Here is an 18,992-nt window from a genome sequence, read left to right on the forward strand (position 1 = left end):
TGCCGAAGGAGGCTTTCCCTCTTGAGGAAGACCGTAGCTCCATTTGTCAGATGGTTGGGCCTGAGATCAGTGCCGACTGTGCGTGGACACCCCATGCCAGTGACTCTGAAGGTCACAGTGGCCCTCAACTTCTATGCCTCTGGCTCTTTCCAGGGGTCAGTGGCAGATGTGTGTGGAGTCTATCAGCTGTCCACAGCTGCATGAAGCTGGTGACAGAAGCTCTGTTCAGGCGGGTACTGACCTTTATTCTTTACTGTATGGACGAGGCCAGCCAGGCTGAGTGACCAGAGGTTTTGCAGCGATTTACTGGGCTCCCCCATGTACAGGGTGCTATTGACTGCACGCACATGGCTATCAAGGTGGCAGCGGGTCAGCAAGGTGCCTTCGTCAACGGGAAGGGATTCCACTCCGTGAACGTGCAGATGGTGTGTGACGTTGTAGACTCTGCAAGTTTATGCAAGGCGCCCTGGCAACTCCCATGACACTTACATCCTGAAACACTCCTGGGTGCTGAGGCTCTTCAGTGCTCCAGACCAACTGAATGGATGGCTGTTGGGTGACTAGGACTATCCGTTGAAAAGGTGGTTCATGACGCCTCGCCGACACCCAAGAACAGAGGCAGAGCAGTATTACCAAATAAGTCTTGCCTCCACAAGGGCGGTGGTAGAGTGGACCTTAGGTCTTAAGATGCACTTTCAAGGCCTGGACCGTTCAGGGGGTGCACTACAATACCCCCCCCTCCAGAATGGGTGTTACTGATTGTGGTTGCATGCTGTGCTCTCCACTACCTGCACTAGCAAGGGGGAACTCACTGGAGGAAGGGGATCTTGATGCTGCTGCACAGGCCACAGATGATTAATCCAGCAGTAAGTCAGAAGAGGAGCACGGTGAGGAGAACGCAGGGGATGTGGAGGTAGGGACACCAGGGATGCCTTGATTCAATGCTCCTTCCAAAGATCTGCTTCCACATCATGGCAAGGCTGCTGCCTCCACCCCAGATGTCTGAAATGACCCTTTCATTTGCACCCAAAGTCCACTCAATGCCTGTGCAAAAAAGTATCCAGTCACTCATGTCCTGCTTTACATACCCGCGCACCCTGAGCCAGAAAGAAAAAAGATGAAGCATACTCAGGCCATCAGAACCAAAGCAAATTTAATGTTGTTGTTGCATTGAAAGCATAATGCCATTACCATTACTGGTGTTGATATCCACACTAGCAGACCTATAAATCAAACATACATGTACAGAAAATCACACGTGGACTGTCCCTCTTTTGTGCTCATGGTGCCTTTAACTTATGTTTCTGGGTGCTACGTCTTAGTGCCCCTCTCCTCACTGGCACCGGCATTGGAGACAGCCTGCTAACTCTGCTGTCTTGCCGGCCTTGATGGCCTTGGTTGTCCTCTAGCCAGTGGAACCTGTGGTGGCCACGCCTGGGAGGGAGTGGCCAGTGCCACAGCTGGCATCTTCCCAGTCATCGTAGCCTCATCAGATGTGATGGTCACTGGTGGAGGGGCAGAGGAGCTGCTGCCATCGCTCAGATGCCCTGAGAGGAGCCTGCAGAGATGACGAGCAGCTCGTGTGCCAATGTGAGGTCGCTCTGCTCCCTGCTCACCATTGATGGATGGGCACCTAGCTGGGATATTGGGTGCCTCATCCCTCTCCGACACTGAAACTGACCATCTGAGCTCGTTGTGAGGGCTTACAGGTCCAAATGCAACCCCAGAAACCCTTGATTCTGTCCCTTGAGAGTCACCACACACTCAATGGAAGAGGCAGTGCGTTTGGCCAAGAGGATCAATGCAGTGTTCATGCTTTGCATGGATTCCTCCACAACGGAGTCAATGACACGTAGACCCTTGTGGATCTCTGCCAGATCCTCCCTCACATTCCACTGGACATCCAATATCTGCCATCTAGTGGCCGACTCCAGAGGCTCATCATCTGTCTTCGACTGAGCATTGTTCTGGTCTCCAGCACTCCTCTGACTGCCGGCCCCCTGGGCGTGCACTGCCTCGGCCTGCACCTCAGGTGAGTGTGAAGTGCCCTTACCAATGTGTACTGACATTCTAGCCACCAATCTAATGCCCACTGAGGTGCTGTTATCTGCACTGGTGCCTGGTTTAGAGAGCAGGTCTGATGCAGGTGCAAATCAAGTCTGGTAGTCCTCTGGCGTCAGGGATGGCCCTTCGGGGTCCAGAGAGTGAGTGCGTGCTGGCAAATCTAAAAAGGAGAACAAGGACATGTCTTTACTTAAAGTCATCAGAATGTCACTGTGTATGCCAGGCACCCTGGCGAGGCGATGGAGATCTGCATCATGGTGCCATCATCTTTCAATGATCAATGGGGCTCCAGGTTTGAGGCTCCCATTGATTAAGAGTCTACACTAGAATGGTTGCACAACCCAAAACACTCACTTCTATGCACTGTGCTCTTACCTTCATCTCACACCCCACCCCACCTCTCTATGCCCGGTTGCACATGGAGTGTGCTGGCTCTCCAGCTTAAGGGCGTACTGGTTGAACCTGGTGAGCCGTAGCAGGTTGGACGGGTCTCTGCCTGTGTGTGATCTCTCTGGTTATGGATTCTTTCCTCTTGAAAGGACAGGAGCATTGATTATTCCACTCTCTACCTGCAATGCCTTTGCAGCCTGTCCAACCCCAGCTGAGGAGCACCTCGCAGGGCACATCAGAGTCATGGCCCTTGAGCTGCAAGGCACTCAGTCCAAGCAGTCAGCGCTCACCCGCTTGGCCAGCTCCGGCATCATTGACAGTTGGTGCTCAGACTTGAGCACCTTTTTAAGGTCCACAGGGCAATGGCCACACCTTAACACTCTTGCGCACTGACCCATGCCAACATGGTACTTGTCCTTTCTAAGTGCACCTCTTCCGGCACTGCACCCATGCGCGCCGCATCACATCAAGGCTGCTAACCAGCACTTCCACTACCTCCCATGCCCTCTTTGAGCTGCTGTGGCCTTCTCCTCCCATCTCTGGGGACAAGGGTGTCTCTCCTGACAGCTACCTCCTCCAGGAGGACCGTGAAGCACTCATCTGAAAAGTGGTGGGGTGGGGGGGCTTGAGTGCCCACCCAACCTTCCCTCCTGCCTGGTGTCTCCAGCTGCACTCGACTCCATAACTTGAAAATTGAGAATGCAGAAGAGAATTCTTCCATTCTTCCAGGGCTGCCTGTGCCATTTTTAAACAGGCCACCAGTTCACCATCGGACCCACTTGCCGACAGGTACCCGTCTTTGCCCGCCCCTTCCCAACCATTGGGGAGCCGCATTTCACACTGGCAGGCCTTAATTGGCCCACCAGCCTGAAATTGCGGTTGTGTGCTGATCGAGAATGGCAGCCCGTTTCCCAGCTGATCCCTGGCCTGCCAATCGCACCTGCCCACTGACCTGAAAATTCTGCCCCAAGAAATGGCTGAAGGAGCCAGATACAGCAAAAGCAATGGGCTCTGACTACATCCTGGCTGTAGTACTAAAGACTTGTGCTCCAGAACTAGCTGTGCTCTTAGTCAAGTTGTTCCAGTACAGCTACAACATTGGCAGCTACCTGGCAATGTTGAAAATTGCCCAGGTATGCCCTGTACACACAAGGACAAATTCAATCTGGCAATTAACCACCCCATCAGTCTGCTCTTGATCATCAGCAAAGTGATGGAAGTTGTTTGATTCCACTATCATGTAGTACTTAGTCAGCAAAAACCTGCTCACTGCTCAGTTTGGCTTCTGTCAGGGCATCTTGGCTCCTGACTTTATTACAGCCTTGGTCTAAATATGAGCAAAACATGCGAGTTCCAGAGGTGAGGTGAGAGTGACTGACCTTGACAGCAAAGCAGCATTTGACAGTGTGTGGCATCAAGAAGCCCTAACGAAATTGAAATCGATGGGAATTGACGGTAGAGCTCTCCACTGGTTGGAGTCATACCTAGTACAAAGGAAGGTGGTTGTGGTTGTTGGATGTCAATCATCTCCATTCCAAGATATTACTGAGGAGATGATGCTATAGTGGTAATGTTGTTCGGCTTGTGACCCAGAGACCCAGTTAATGCTCAGGGGACATGGGTTCAAATTCCATCATGGCAGCTGGTGGAATTTGAATTCTGTTAATAAATCTGGTATATAATGTTAGCCTCAGTAATGGTGGCCATGAAACAATCATTGTCGTAAAAAAGCCATCTCATTCATTCATGTCCTTTTTAAGGAAGGAAATCTGTCATCCTTACCTGGTCTGGCCTACATGTGACCAGGTAAGAATGGCAGATTAACTGCTCTCTCAATTGGCCTAGCAAGCCACTTTGTTCAAGGGTAATTAGGGATGGGCATCAAATGCCAGCTTTGCCAGCAACACTCACATCACATGAAAGAGTAAAGAAAAAAGTTCTTCAGGGTAGTGTCCTAGGCCCACCACCTTCAGCTGCTTCATCAATGACCTTCTCTCCTACCTGAATTCAGAAGTAGGGATGTTCACTGATGTTGGTAAGTATTCAAAAGCATTTACAAGTGGCAAGTAATATTCATGCCATAAAAGGTCTAACCATTTCCAACAAAAGAGAATCTAACTCTCTCCCCTTGACATTCAAAGGCACTAACATTGCTTATTCGCCCACCTTCAACATTCTGGGGATTGCCATTGACTAGAAACACAAATGGACCAGCCATATAAATATTGTGACTACAAATGGATGCCAGAGGTTGTGGCGAGTAACTCACCTCTGACTACTTAAAGCTTTTTCACCGGCAGGACAGGCATTACATTGCATCTGTGGAATAAGGTGGCTTTGGATGCCAAGGCAAACCATGATGAAGTCTGCAGAAAGTGTAAGTAGTTAGAGGCATTCTGGATCAGGATTATCGATCTGGAAGTTGAACTGTGGACACTGCGCAAAATAAGTGAGGGGGAAGGAACACCTGGACACTTTGTTACAGAAGTCAGTCACACCTCTTAGAATAGGGTCGTATGTTTTCGTCAGCGGTGAGGGTCAGGAGAATGTGACCATAAGTGAGGCAGGTAAAGGGATTGAGCAGACAGTAGCAGAGGAACCTCAGATTTTGCAATTGCCAAGCAGATTTGAGGTGTTTACAGCCTGTGTGGATGTAAAGTGGATGAGCAGGCTGGCCATGGCATCATGGTACAGGAAGCCGTTCAAGCAGGGAGAGCAAAAAGGAATGTAGTGGTAGTAGGGGATAGTATAGTGAGGGGGATTGACACTGTTCTCTGCAGCAAAGAGCGAGAGTCCGGGGGCTGTGTTGCCTGCCTGGTGCCAGGGTTTGGGATGTCTTCTCGGAGTTGGAGAGGAACTTGAAGGGGGGAGGGATCCAGTCATTGTGGTCTCAGAATGTACCAAGGAGAAGGAAGGAGGTTCTGCATGGTCTGTATGAGGAGTTAGATACCAAATTAAGAAGCAGAACCTCAAAAGTAATAATTTCTGGAGCCACATGCAAATTGGCATAAGGTAAATAAGATTAGAGAGATGAATGCATGGCTCAAAGACTGGTGTGGGAAAAGTGGGTTCCCGTTCATGGGGTACTGGCACCAGTACTGGGGAAAGTAGCAGCTGTACTGTTGGAACAGTCTATATGTGAACTATGCTGGGATGAGTGTTCTTGCAAATCACATAATAAGGGAAGTAGAAAGAGTTTTAAACTGATAATGGGGCCGAGAGATCAAATGTGGGAAGATATAGGGAAAGAGACAAGGTAAGAGAGGAAGGTATAGAGAAAGAGACAAGGTAAGAGAGGAAGGTATAGAGAAAGAGACAAGGTAAGAGAGGAAGGTATCAATGTAGGAAATGCCAAACAGAATCTGACAGGAAGGGACCGAGTTCAAGAGTAAATCAACAGATAAGGCTAGAGGTTACAAAAAAGGGACAAAACTTAAGGCTTTAGTCTGAATGCATTTGGCATTCGAAACAAAAAAGTGCAAATAAAGATAAATAGAGATAAATAAGTATGACCTGATAGCCTTTGAAGATGGCTACAGGATGGCAGAGATTGGGACCTGAATATTGAAGTGTATGTGACTTTTAGGAAGGATAGGAAGTTGGGAAAAGGTGGAGGGGTGACTCTTTTTTAATTAAAGGTGACATCAAGTCATCCCCCTCTTTTGTGCTAAATTCAGGAAACTAGGATATAATAGCAGTTTGGGTAGTGATGAAGAATGATAAAGGCAAGAAGTCACTTGTGGAAGTGGTATACAGGCCCTCTAACAGTAATCTCATGGTAGGAAGGGATATCAAAGAAGAAATAGTGGGAGCTTGTCAGAAAGGTATAACGATTTATCATGGGGAATTTTAATTTACATATGGACTGGGACAATCAGCTGGGCAAAGGTAGCATAGATGACAAATTCATACAATAATTTATTAGATTAGTACATTCTGGAACCAACCAGGGAGGAAGCTACAGTAGGCCTGGTATTGTGCAGGGTTAATTAATAACTTCAAGGTGAAGGCACCCCTAGGTAGCAGTAATTATAATATGATTGAACTTTACATTTGGTTCAAGGGAGAGAAAAGTGGGTCCAAGACAAGTATTTTAAACTTAAATAAGGGCAGTTATGAGGCATGAAAGCAGAGCTGACAAAAGTAAACTGGCAATTTAGGTTAAGGGATAAGTCAATAGAAATGCAATGACAGATATTTAAGGGGATATTTCAGAATACTCAATGGATACTTTCTAGTGAGAGAGAAATTCAAAGGGGAGTTTCCACCGCCTATGGTTAACTAAAAAATTAAAGATAGTATCAAACTCTGTACTTAATGTACAAAGATGGATGGCAGGTCAGAAGATTGGATAGAATATAAAAAGCAGCAAAGAATGAGGGAAAAATTAGAGTACGAGAGAAAGCTAGCTAGAAATATAAAGAGTTCTACAGATATTCAAAAAAAGAAAACAGTTAACAAAATAAGCATTGATCCTAAAGAAAGCGAATCTGGGGAGTTACTAATGGAAAGTAAGGAGATGGTGGATGAATTGAACAGGTTTTTTGCATCGGTCTTCACTTTAGAGGATACAAGTACATCCCAAAAATAGCTGTAAAACAGGAATTGGAAGTGAGGGAGGAACTTGAAAATTGCAATCACCAGGCAAGTAGTACTTGTCAACCCTCAGTTCCAACAATTTGCTAAGTCCCTGGGTCTTGATGGATTTCATCCCAGGGTCTTGAAAAGCTATTGAGATAGTTGATGCGTTGGTTTTAATTTTCCAGAATTCACTAGATTTGGGCAAGGTTCCATTAAATTGGAAAACAGCAAATATAACTCCTTTATTCAAAAAGGGAAGGAGGCAGAAAGCAGGAAACTATAGGCCAGTACGCTTAACATCTGTCATAGGGAAAACGTTAGAAGCTATTATTAATAGTTATAGCAGGGCACTTAGATAAATTCAAGGTAATCAGGCAGAGTAAGCATGGTTTTATGAGAAGGAAATCATGTTTAACCAATTTATTGGAGTTCTTTGAAGAAATGGGGAAGGTGGATGTTCTGTACTTAGATTTTCAGAAGGCATTTGATTAGGTGACTCGTCACAGGTTATTGCAGAAAATAAAAGCTCATCCTGGTGGGGTAGCATATTGGCATAGATTGGTTAGCTAACAGGACACAGGCATAAATGGCTCATTTTCTGGTTGGTAGGACGTGACGAGTGGTGTGCCACAGGGATCAGTGCTGGGAACTCAACTCTTTACAATTTATATAAATTATTTTATTGAAGGGCCAATTATATGGTTCTAAATTCTCTGATGACAAAAAGGTAGGGAAGCAAGTTTTGAAGACTATATAAGGAGGCTACAAAAGGATATAGATAGATGAAGTGAGTGGGCAAAGATCTGGCAAATGGAGCATAATTTGGGAAAATGTGAGGTTGACCATTTTGATAGGATGAATAAAAAAAGGCATATTATCTAAATGGTGAGAGTTTGCAGAGCTCTGAGATGCAGAGGGATTTGGGTGTCCTAGTGCATGAATCACAAAAGGTTAGTATGCTGTTGCAGCGAGTAATTAGCAAAGCTTCTAGAATATTATTGTTTGTTGCAAGTGGAATTGAATACAAGAGTAGGGAGGCTATGCTTTGGTTGTACGGGCATTGGTGAGTCCACATATGGAGTACTATGTATGTTATTGGTCACCTTATTTCAGGAAAGATGTAAATGCATTCAAAGCAGTTCAGAGAAAGTTTACTGGATTAATACTTGGGATGGGCAGGTTGTCTTATGAGGAAAAGCTGGACAGGCTAGGTTTGTATCCGCTGGATTTGAGAAGAGTAAGAGGCGGCTTGATTGAAACATATATGATCCTGAGGGGACTTGACAGGTTGAATGTAGAAAGAATGTTTGCTCTTTTTGGGAGAATCTAGAACTAGTGGTCACTGTTTCAAAATAAGGGTTGCCCATTTAGGACGGAGATGAGGAAAAGCTTTTTCTGAGGTTTGAGAAACTTTGGTTTCTTCCTCAAAAGGTGGTTGAGTTAGAGCTCTTGAATATCTTTAAGGCAGAAATAGATTCTTGATAAGTAAGAGGGGTGAAAGGTTACCAGGGGTAGGCAGGAAGGTGAGGTTAAAATCCGATCAGCCATGATCTTATTGAATGTTGGAGCAGGCTCGAAGCCTGAGTGGCCTACTCCTAATTCATATGTATGTAACTCAACACCATGCAAAACAAAGCAGCCCCCTTGACTGGTACCCCATACCACCACCTTAAACATTCTCTCCCTCCACCACACTTATACAGTGGCAGCAGTGTGTACCATCTACAAGATGCACTGTAGCAACTCACCATGGCTCTGTAACAGCCCCTTCAAAACCCACAACCTTTATTATCTATCACCGGCAAGATTCCCTTTAAGTCACACACCATCCTGACTTGGAACTATATTGCTGTTCCTGCACTGTCGCTGGGTCAAAAAACTGCAATCCTTCCTTACAGCACTGGGTATAACTACAGTAGTGGTTCAAGCAGGTGGCTCACCACCACCTTCTCAAAAGTAATTGGGGTGGGCAATAAATGCTGGCTTAACTAGTGATGCTAACATCCCATGACCAGTTTTTAAAAAAGTAACTAAGGTTCTTGGCTAATTTTGTAATACCTTCCAAAGGAAGCAGTAACTTAATTTATATTGCATCTAAAAAAAAACATACATTTATGTAGCGCCTTACACAACCTCAGGACATATCAAAGTGCCTTACAGTCAATGAAGCACTTTTGAAGTGTTGTTGAAAAATGTACGTACATAATTTGTGGTAAGTGCAAGTTATTGTTTGTTACATTTTATAATAAAACTTTTTAATCAGTCCACAAGTGTAGCCTTCATGAGTCTTGTGACAAGCTAAATCTTGGCAAACTGGCAGATCCTTGATCACCATAAAATTAATTACAATAAAGTGCTTAATCAACACTGCAATTTTGATTTACAGTTGACTGAAAAAAAATTTACCATTTACTTTGCCATTTACCAACAGAAACTGGCAGCTAAAAGTTCACTTCTATTTCAAACACAGACCTGAGTTATGCTGATCACTATATGGGATATACATCCAGTTAGTCAGCTGGCTCTTAATTGAATTCTTAAATTGAAAAGATCTGGCAAAGCTTGATGGAGTCAAAGTGTTCTATAAACAGTAAACAGTTCATGTGCCAATTGACATGCTTAAAAATGAGGAATAAAAACAGAAAATGCTGGAAAAACTCAGGTCCGACAGCATCTGTGGAGAGAGAAACAAGAGTTAATGTTTTGAATCTGTATGAATCTTCCTCTGAGGAATGAGGAAGTTTGGGATTAAGAATGGAAATCACATGAGCAAAGAACAAAGAAAAGTGCAGCACAGGAACAGGCCCTTCGGCCTTCCAAGCCTGCGCCGATCATATTGCCTGTCAAACTAAAACATTTTGCATTTCCGGGGTCCATATCCCTTTATTCCCATCCTATTCATGTATTTGTCAAGTTGCCTCTATCGTATCTGCTTCCACCGCCTCCTCTGGCAGCGAATTCCAGACACTCACCACCCTCTGCATAAAAAAACTTGCCCTGCACATCCAAAGTTTTCTCCTCTCACCTTAAATCCATGTCCCCGAGTAACTGACCCCTCCACTCTGGGAAAAAGCCGCTGACCATCCACTCTGTCCATGCCACTCACATTCCCGCAAACCTCCATCAAGTCACCCCCCGATCTCAATCGCTCCAACGAGAACAATCCGAGTCCCTCCAACCTCTCCTCACAGCCAATAACCTCCAGACCAGGCAGCATCTTGGTAAACCTCCCCCTCACCCTCCCCAATGCCTCCACATCCCTCCGGCAATGTGGCGACCAGAACTGCATGCAATACTCCAAGCATGGCCCAACCAAGGTCTCATACAGCTGCAGCATGACCCCCCAGCCTCGATACTCAATACCCCTGCTGATGAAGGCAAGCATGCCATATGCCTTCCTGACCACTTTATCCACCTGCCACTTTCAGTGACCTGTGGACCTGTATACCCAGATCCCTCTGCCCATCGATGCACTTAAGGGTTCTGCCATTTACTGTATAATTCCTACCTGTATTAGACCATCCAAAATGCATCACTTCACATTTGTCCGGATTAAACTCCATCTGCCAATTCTCTGCCCAAGTCTCCAACCAATCTATATCCCATTATATCCTTTGACAATATTCTTCACTATCTGCAACTCCTCCAACCATAGTGTCATCTGCAAACTTACTAATTAGCCCAGTTCCATTTTCCTCCAAATCATTTACTTATACTACAAACAGCAAAGGCCGCAGCACTGATCCCTGCGGAACACCACTAGTCACAGCTCTCCATTCAGAAAAGCACCCTACCACTGCTACCCTCTGTCTTCTATGACCAAGTCAATTCTGTATCCATCTTGCCAGCTCACCTCTGATCCCGTGTGACTTTACCTTCTGTACCAGTCTGCCATGAGGGACCTTGTCAAAGGCCTTAATGAAATCCATGTAGATAACATCCACTGCCCTTCCATCGTCGATCATCTTTGTCACTTCCTCGAAAAACTCGATCAAGTTAGTGAGACACGACCTCCCCTTCACAAAACCATGCTGCCTCTCACTAATACGCCCATTTGCTTCCAAATGGTAGTAAATTCTGTCACGAAGAATCTTCTCCAATAATTTCCCTACCACTGACGTAAGGCCCACCGGCCTGTAATTTCCTGGATTATCCCTGCTAACCTTCTTAAACAATGGAACAACATTGGCTATTCTCCAGTCCTCTGGGACCTCACCCGTAGCCAGTGAGGATAAATGATTTCTGTCAAGGCCCCAGCAATCTCCTCCGTTGCCTCCCTCAGTACTCTGGGGTAGATCCCATCTGGCCCTGGGGACTTATCCACCTTAATATTCTTCAAGATGCCTAACACCTCTTTTATGATCTCAACATGATCCGGCTATCTACACACTCTTCCCTAGACAAATCGACCGCTAAATCCTTCTCTTTGGTGAATACTGATGAGAAGTATTCATTTAGTATCTCTCCCATTTCTTCTGTCTCCACACACACGTTCCCACCTCTGTCCCTGAGTGGGCCTACCCTTTCCCTGGTGACCCTCTTGTTTTTTACATATGTATAAAAGGCCTTGGGGTTTTCCTTAATCCTGGTTGCCAATGACTTTTCATGACCCCTTTTAGCCCTCCTGACTCCTTGCTTAAGTTTCTTCCTACTTTCTTTATATTCTCCACGGGCTTCATCTGTTTCCAGCCTTCTAGCCCTATGACCCTTGTACACAAGGCCCTGTTGAACAAGCTATCACAGAAATTTAGTGCAGCAACTAATATTTAATTGATTCAGGAAATTTGTATTTGCTGGGTGTGGCGGAGTTGAGCCCATCAAAATGCGGCTGAACTATTGGTCTTTTCATGTTCTGCAAAATTCAAATGTTGCTGTACCAGTTTTCAGCCTAAGTTGTACACGAGCTAGGAGTCAGCTATTCGGCCCCTCGAACCTGCTCTGTCATTCGATAAGATCATGGCTCATCTGATTGTGGCCTCAACTCCACATTCCTGTCTGCTCCCCCCCCCCCCACCCCCTCATAATCCTTGACTCAAATCTGTCTGACTCCCTTTTGAATGAGCCAGTCTTCACTGCTCTCTGGGGAAGAGAATTCCACAGACTAGTGACTTCCTGAAAGGGAAAAAGTACAGTTTTACCTACTTTTTCCTGGAGCCATTTCTCTTGGAGTATTTGTAATGAAAGCACAAAATTGAGTTTTTAATTAACTAGTTGAACATATTAAAAAGGCCTCAGCTGAGTCTGAGTCACTTTCAACATCCAACTGAATGTTCTACAGTTCGGCTTGCAATTCAGGTTAGTTGATTATTATTCTCACAGCTGCTATCTAACCTAAGATGCCAAGCTCCTTACCTAGTATTGACTTCATTGCTGCCTGTAGAATAGCTTTATTATATGTCAATATTAGCCATTAAAAGTTAGTTTGTAAGTGTAGAAAGTGATTAGGACAACCAGTGGGATTACAGTTCTAGATAATGATTTGAGGAAAGTTATTCAGCCCACTTTAATTTCATCACCCAGAGATCCTAACCTTTACCCTCCCTTCATGCACTCCCCCCACCTGCTTATTCAAGTGTCCAGTTGTTCTGTAAATGATTTTATGGTGTTTACCTATCTTTTGATGGTATATCCCACATGCTGATCAAAATTTCCATGTATCAGTCTTAAAACTACTTGTTTGAATACATGTCTCTATTTCCACATCTGAAGTTTAATTTTGCAATTGCATTCAAGTCAATAAGATAAGTTCCTAGATGTTTCAATTTTAGGCCGAAAAAGTGAAACTTGAGCATTCTTTCCTCAACCTTCTCTACTGCAATGCTTGACTGCACGTAGCTCAGCCTCCCTATTGCTGCTGCCTCAATGAGCAAGCTTGTTTTGTGAATGGCCTTTGGCCTTTGGTGCAGGCAGTATTTTTTGGTGAGGAATTCTTAACTTGCAGCCAAAGAGTTCCTGTAGACTTTTTCTCCAAAGGGTGTGGAGGACAGACGAGTTTTCTGTTTAACCATGTTATGAACTGGTGGCATCTTGGACCATTTGAAGAAAACCTGCAAATCAATGCTAAATGTTTTGACAAAACAAGCTATTAATCTGGCTGCACTCCCCTTTTTCTCCAACCCCACACCACCCAAAGGTTTGTCCCTCTGGTGTGCTTTGTACATAGCCCACTCTGCACATTTTGAAAATATCTAAAACTTGCCAAATATTTCTGACGTCACCTTTTGCAGATCAAAATGCCAAACTATTATTCTAAATGAACCTTATGAATCGTTCTCTCCAGTCTATTTCTTTGGCCTGCACGTACCACTTGATTTTCTTGCAGTGCAATTTTAAGTTGAGCTTGTGCTGCAATTTTTGAAAGGCTTTTCAAGGTTTTCAACTTTAATTTTAAAATTACACGAGTACAAGTTGCAATAAGTGGGTGTGGTAAAATTGAACTCCACAAAGGAAGGGATCAAACACTTGAAGTGTTAATAAGTTAGTTTGTGTGTGCTTGGGCTAGGAACAGGTTCACAATTGTGAACAAGCTTACTGTGTAGATTAGTCCCTGGTATTGCTTTATTCACACACACACTACACATTACAAACAACCGCTGGAATGTCAGCTATGCACTCGATGCTCATTTGTTGAGATGTTTATCGTGAATTGTTGAAGTGTGGTTTTCTGTTCGCTGATGACAGCGAAAGGAAAATAAACACTTCTCAAAGCAACTTCAAGCAGGTTTCAGTGATAATTTTCACCTTAATGGATTGCGTACTGTTTATACAACCTGTCAAGAGACAAACTTTTAAATGGGACATTTCTAACGAGGAATAGGCTCCCACTGTTTTTCAGCAGTCACTAGCTGATCTAGGGAGACAAGTAGAAATACAGGTTTTATCTAGGTCTTGGCAATAGTTTGAAGACAGTAGTTTTCAGAAGTTTTTTTAGGCTAGGGTAATAGATGTTATTGCTTCCGAGCCAGGGTTTGGGCACAACAACCAAGGTTGATAGTCTAATATAGTACTGATGGAGGGCTGTACTGTTGGATGAATTTTTCAGATGAGATGTTAAAGCAAGGCCCCATCTGCCTGCTTGGGCAAATGTTAAAAATCCCATGGTACTGTTTCAAAGAAGAACAGGGAAATTTTCACCAGTGCCTTAGCCAATATTTATCCCTCAGTCAACATAACAAAAATGGGTTGTCTGCTCATTGTCACATTGCTGTTTGTGAGGGTTTTTTATGCGCATATTGGCTGCCGCATTTCCAGCAGTGACTACACTTCAAAATATTTCCTTAACTAGAAAGTGCTTTGAGATGTCTGGTGGTCATGGAAGATGCTATATAAATGCAAGTCTTTTTCTTTGAACCTAACTTTTACCTCCCAGCTCCCAGTAGGCTGTGGCCTTGACTTCCAACTGTTTTTTTTCTGTGAATGAAATGTCCGACTTACACATCCACATGTTGATGACTTCAGTGCATGCAATGTAGGTTCCAATTAAATAGCTTTCTGCAGATTTACACTGCAGACCAATGTTATCTGTAGCTGCAGCAGCCAATGCTGGGAGTCTTTTTTTTAAACTAATAAGAATCTAAGCAGTGTTTCTGACCCCATGCCATTTGAATGACCGCTTTGCCTGTAGTTTTCCAGGGAGTACTTGTATGTTTCACTGTGAGGGGTCTCTTGTGCTTTATTCTGTAACACATGTTTCCCACATTCTTGCTCCATTTTTATTAACTGTGACACTGCTGCAAATTGATCTCTAATTGAATTTTGTTAAACGAGCACTGTACAATAACTGTCAAGACAAAATCCGCATGGTTACTTCTGACTGCAGTCATGCTGCAGAGCCAGACTATCTCAGTTTCCTTGTAACTATACAGACCAGCTCATCCCACCATGGGGTCTGTTTATTCAGAATATTGTTTGTATGAGGTTATATATTTTTAAAAGGGAAGTATTTTCTTTGTAATATATTTTTTGTTCATAATGCTTGCTGGTTTGTGAAGGAAACTATATGTGACTGAACTGACTTTAAAGGAAAAATTTAGTTTCCTCCGTTGTTTTCCCCCTTCCAAAAGTAGTACAATCGTACCATTTTAGCTTGCTTGTGCAGGAAGATATTTTGAGTTCATTTATTGAACCTGATTGGCCTGTCCAGGTTTCAGGAGAATTTCCAGATATTGAAGTAGAAGTGAAAGGATCCTGTAAAGTATCTAGGACTTAAAGGTAAGACTGATGACTGTTTACAGGGTGAAACATTACTGTGAACAGCTTGAATCAGCATTCCTAAAGCAGATCACAAGTGCAACACCTAGGAATGCAGCGATGTTGATGCAGTTGGTGTCCCTGGCCCTAGAAATGGTTGTTGATATTCTGTTTGATATAAGATTCTAAATTCATGCTTTCCAGCATGGGGCTGCAGATGATACTGATATGTTGTTTTAGATGGCTGACATTGAAATACTGTAGTATTTGTTTTGCAAGATTGTTTCACCTCGGTCTGTTTATTTTCTCTCTCAAAATATGTTTATATACTGTCCTGCATTGTCAGAGCATGGTTGGCTTAACCTACTCTGGGTTAAGGTAGGTAAGTAATTCATGGGCCGCTTTCCCATACAATATATATTGTGCAAGCCTTGAACATGGCTGAATGCTATTGAGAGTGAAGTAGATTTCTGTATTAAGTGAACACATTGCATATATGTTTTTGATTTGTGCAGTGCACATTTAGTTTTTAGCATTTGATTTGAATACAATTTGAATCGAGGAATCAAATGGCAGAAGCTGTCACTAGACAGTGTTGCTACTGTTGAAGCAGAATTAAACAGAGGCAGCAGCTGTTGCCTAGTATTATGGCTGACTCCAATGTGATTGCTCAGCAAGTTGAGGTAACATTGCAGCATTTCTGTACAATTAAAAAGATCTATGTATGTGTGTTTTTGATACAATGTGAAGTGGTGATGGAATTGCTCTTCAGTATTCTTAATGTAGCATCAACTATTTAAGATTTAAAATGGAATAGTGCACTTTTGGTGGGTGCATAAGTAGCAGTAGAACTGCAGGCATGGTTGCTGGGAATGAATGACTTCCCTGGCTTCATGTTTAGGGAAGTATAAAGGAAATGATTAAAGTATTGAGTTACAAAAATGAGATTAAATTAAAATGTATGAGGACAGTAAATGCCAAGGATAGGGCGTCATTCATACTGCACTTAAGAACTCATTCTTTCTGTTGTTCCTTGAGGTGGTGAATGTATTTCTATTTGGTCTTAATACATATTGAGGTTTTCTTGCATGAAGTTATGTAGAATCTACAGTTTGAGCAAGTTCTGTTTTTTTTCCCTTTCAGGTGAAGTGTTTTCCTTTCAAGGTCATTGAGATATATGCATTGAATTAAAACAAAGTTGTTTATTAGTTGCCAAGAAGTGTTAAAACATGTAAATGTAGTAACCTATGAATCTTAACGCAATGGTTTGAGCTGTGTCTTCTGCTTAATCATATTGGGGACAGTGATTACTAGTTTCAAAAAAATATGGGCTATGTGATGAAGTGATATTCATTGAAAAGAATCCTTTCTTAAAATGATATGTTGTATCTTAAAATCAAGTAGGAAGGATCCCAAAAAATAATTTGTTTGGTTTATATTACAAATTTTCAGTTTATTGAAGTGCAGAGTATTGTTGTTTACATATTTGTACAGTATAAAGGATAGTACAACAAACAACCTAACCTGACAATTGAAGAGCTGCTTTTTTTCCTCATGTTCTCGTTTTTTTCTCATATATTTAAAACTTCACTTGTTTCATGAAAGAAATAATTGAAGCTGAATAGATAACGTTGCTCCCAGCTGAGCGAGCATTGATTTTTATCGTCTTCTCCCTAGCTTTCAATCATTGGATCATTGACGTCACATTGAAAATATGCAGAAAAACCAAACTGAGTTTCCAAACCAAACTTCTGAGGAACCCAAACAAAAGCAGAAAATGCTGGAAAAACTCAGGTCTAACAGCATCCGTGGAGAGAGAAACAATTAATGTTTCAAGTCTGTACGACCCTTCTTAAGAGCCACACAGACTTGAAACTTTACCTCTGTTTCTCTCTCCACAGATGCTGTTAGACCTCCTGAGTTTTTCCAGCATTTTCTGCTTCTGTTTCAGGTTTCCAGCATTTGCAGTATTTTGCTTTTATTCTGAGGAATCCATGTAGTTAGACTTTCCACAATCAAACCTTGGAGATCTCTAAGCTTATGCAAGTGTACTGCTGGAAATTAACCAGTTAAAGATAAAGGATTTGCATAGCACTTTTGTATCCATAGGATGTCTTTTTTCTTTGTTCATGGGATGTGAGTGTCACTGGCTGGGCCAGCATTTATTGCCCATCCCTAATTGCGCTTGAGAAGGTGGTGGTGAGCTACCTTCCTGAACTGCTGCAGCCCGTGTGCAGTTAGGGAGGGAGTACCAGGATTTTGACCCAGTGACAGGTGAAGGAATGGCAGTATGTTTCCAAGTCAGGATGGTGAGTGATTTGCAGGGGAATTTCAAGCTGGTGGTGTCTTCCGACCCTGTCCTTCTAGACGGTACTGGATGTGGGTTTGGAAGCTGCTGTCTAAGGAGGCTTCATGAGTTCGTGCAGTGCATCTTGTAGGTAGATAGTACACACTGCTACCACTGTGCCTCAGTGGTGGAGGGAGTGAATGTATGGGGATGGGGTGCCAATCTAGTGGACTGCTTTGTCTTGGATGGTGTCAAGTTTCTTGAGTGTTGTTGGAGCTGCACTCATCCAGGCAAGTGGAGGGTATTTCATCACAAAAGCACACCACTGTTAATTTAAGTACTTTTGAAGCTGCATCAATGTTGTAATATAGGGAAATATGTGCACAGGGAGATCCCAAAAAGCAATGTGAAAATGACCAGATAATGTACTTTTGATAGTGTTGGATGAGAAGGAAACTTTGGTCAGAATATCAGGAGAATTGCATTGTTTTTCTTAAAATTGTGGGATCTTTGCTATATGCTTGTGACTTATTTTCTCCTTCAGTGGGAGTTCTACCTCAGAATTATTACTGTTAGTCTGAGACCAGACCTATGTTTTGATAAGATCCAGTTTGGAACCAATAACCATTTTGATTAAACTGTGTGCAAAGTTTGAGATTCAAGGCACTGGCTAAGAGAATGAAGCCACAAGATTCCATGGGTTTTGAACAAACAAAAACAAATTTTACTGCACAGAGTCAAAAAGTTGAAACAGTTTATAATAACTATCCTGTGCTCTAACATTCAGGGTTAATATGAGATACTTGTGAATTAACAGGCAAACTGTGGTCGAACATGCCATACTGTACAATAAATAGTAAATGTGACCAAGACACATCCCACAGATTTCTCAGCAATCCACCTGGGCATCAGTAAACACTCAGTCAATGAATCTTGTTGAAACTCTATCTGCCTCACGGGGGATTCCAAACTTTCATTTTTGAAGATCAAGCCTCTGACTTCTCTAAAGCCATTCTAACTTGGACTACCTCAATGATTGCATGCTCCCCAGGGTTTCAATCTCAGCTCCCAAGGCCCCATTCCTCTGGATTTTTGAGTCTGCAATCCAGCCTCCACTTACTGATGCATTTTCAGCTCTTTAATAGCTGGCTAGCTTCACTGGGCAGGTACTACCCCTGGATATCACTGAGCTCCAATCTCCCCAGTTACACCAAGCTATAAATGGCTCCTAGGGCTTATTCTGAACCCTAACCCTTTCGAGCACAGAGCTAGTCACCTTCTGCTACCTCCTCAGCCCCTCAAGACTTTCCCTGATCCCTAAAATGCAGAGATATCAAATGGCCTCTGGGACTTCTCATGAACTCCAACTACACAGGGCCAGCAACAGCAACACTTTTGCTGCCTGGAGCCTGCTAACAGCAGCACCTTTTTGATATGGCCTTTTCCCCTGCTGCAGAACACACTCCCCGAAAACACTCAG

The 18,992-nt window shown here is 43.3% G+C and overlaps 1 protein-coding gene across 10 annotated transcripts in view; it reads left to right on the top strand.

Annotated features, from left to right (window-relative positions):
• The window catches only part of cdk14 (cyclin-dependent kinase 14), a 953,540-nt gene that overhangs the window by 129,315 nt on the left and 805,233 nt on the right, over positions 1–18,992 (top strand). Inside the window, exon 1 of one of the 10 annotated variants that reach the window (XM_041183649.1) lies at positions 15,224–15,246. The exons of the other annotated variants lie outside the window; for them this stretch is intronic. The gene's annotated coding sequence lies outside the window, so the exon portion shown is untranslated. Of the gene's footprint in view, positions 1–15,223; positions 15,247–18,992 lie in introns of those variants that run through there. 10 annotated transcript variants of the gene reach the window in all.

The sequence above is a fragment of the Carcharodon carcharias genome, chromosome 3 (assembly GCF_017639515.1).
Source record: "Carcharodon carcharias isolate sCarCar2 chromosome 3, sCarCar2.pri, whole genome shotgun sequence".
NCBI classification, from domain to species: domain Eukaryota; kingdom Metazoa; phylum Chordata; class Chondrichthyes; order Lamniformes; family Lamnidae; genus Carcharodon; species Carcharodon carcharias.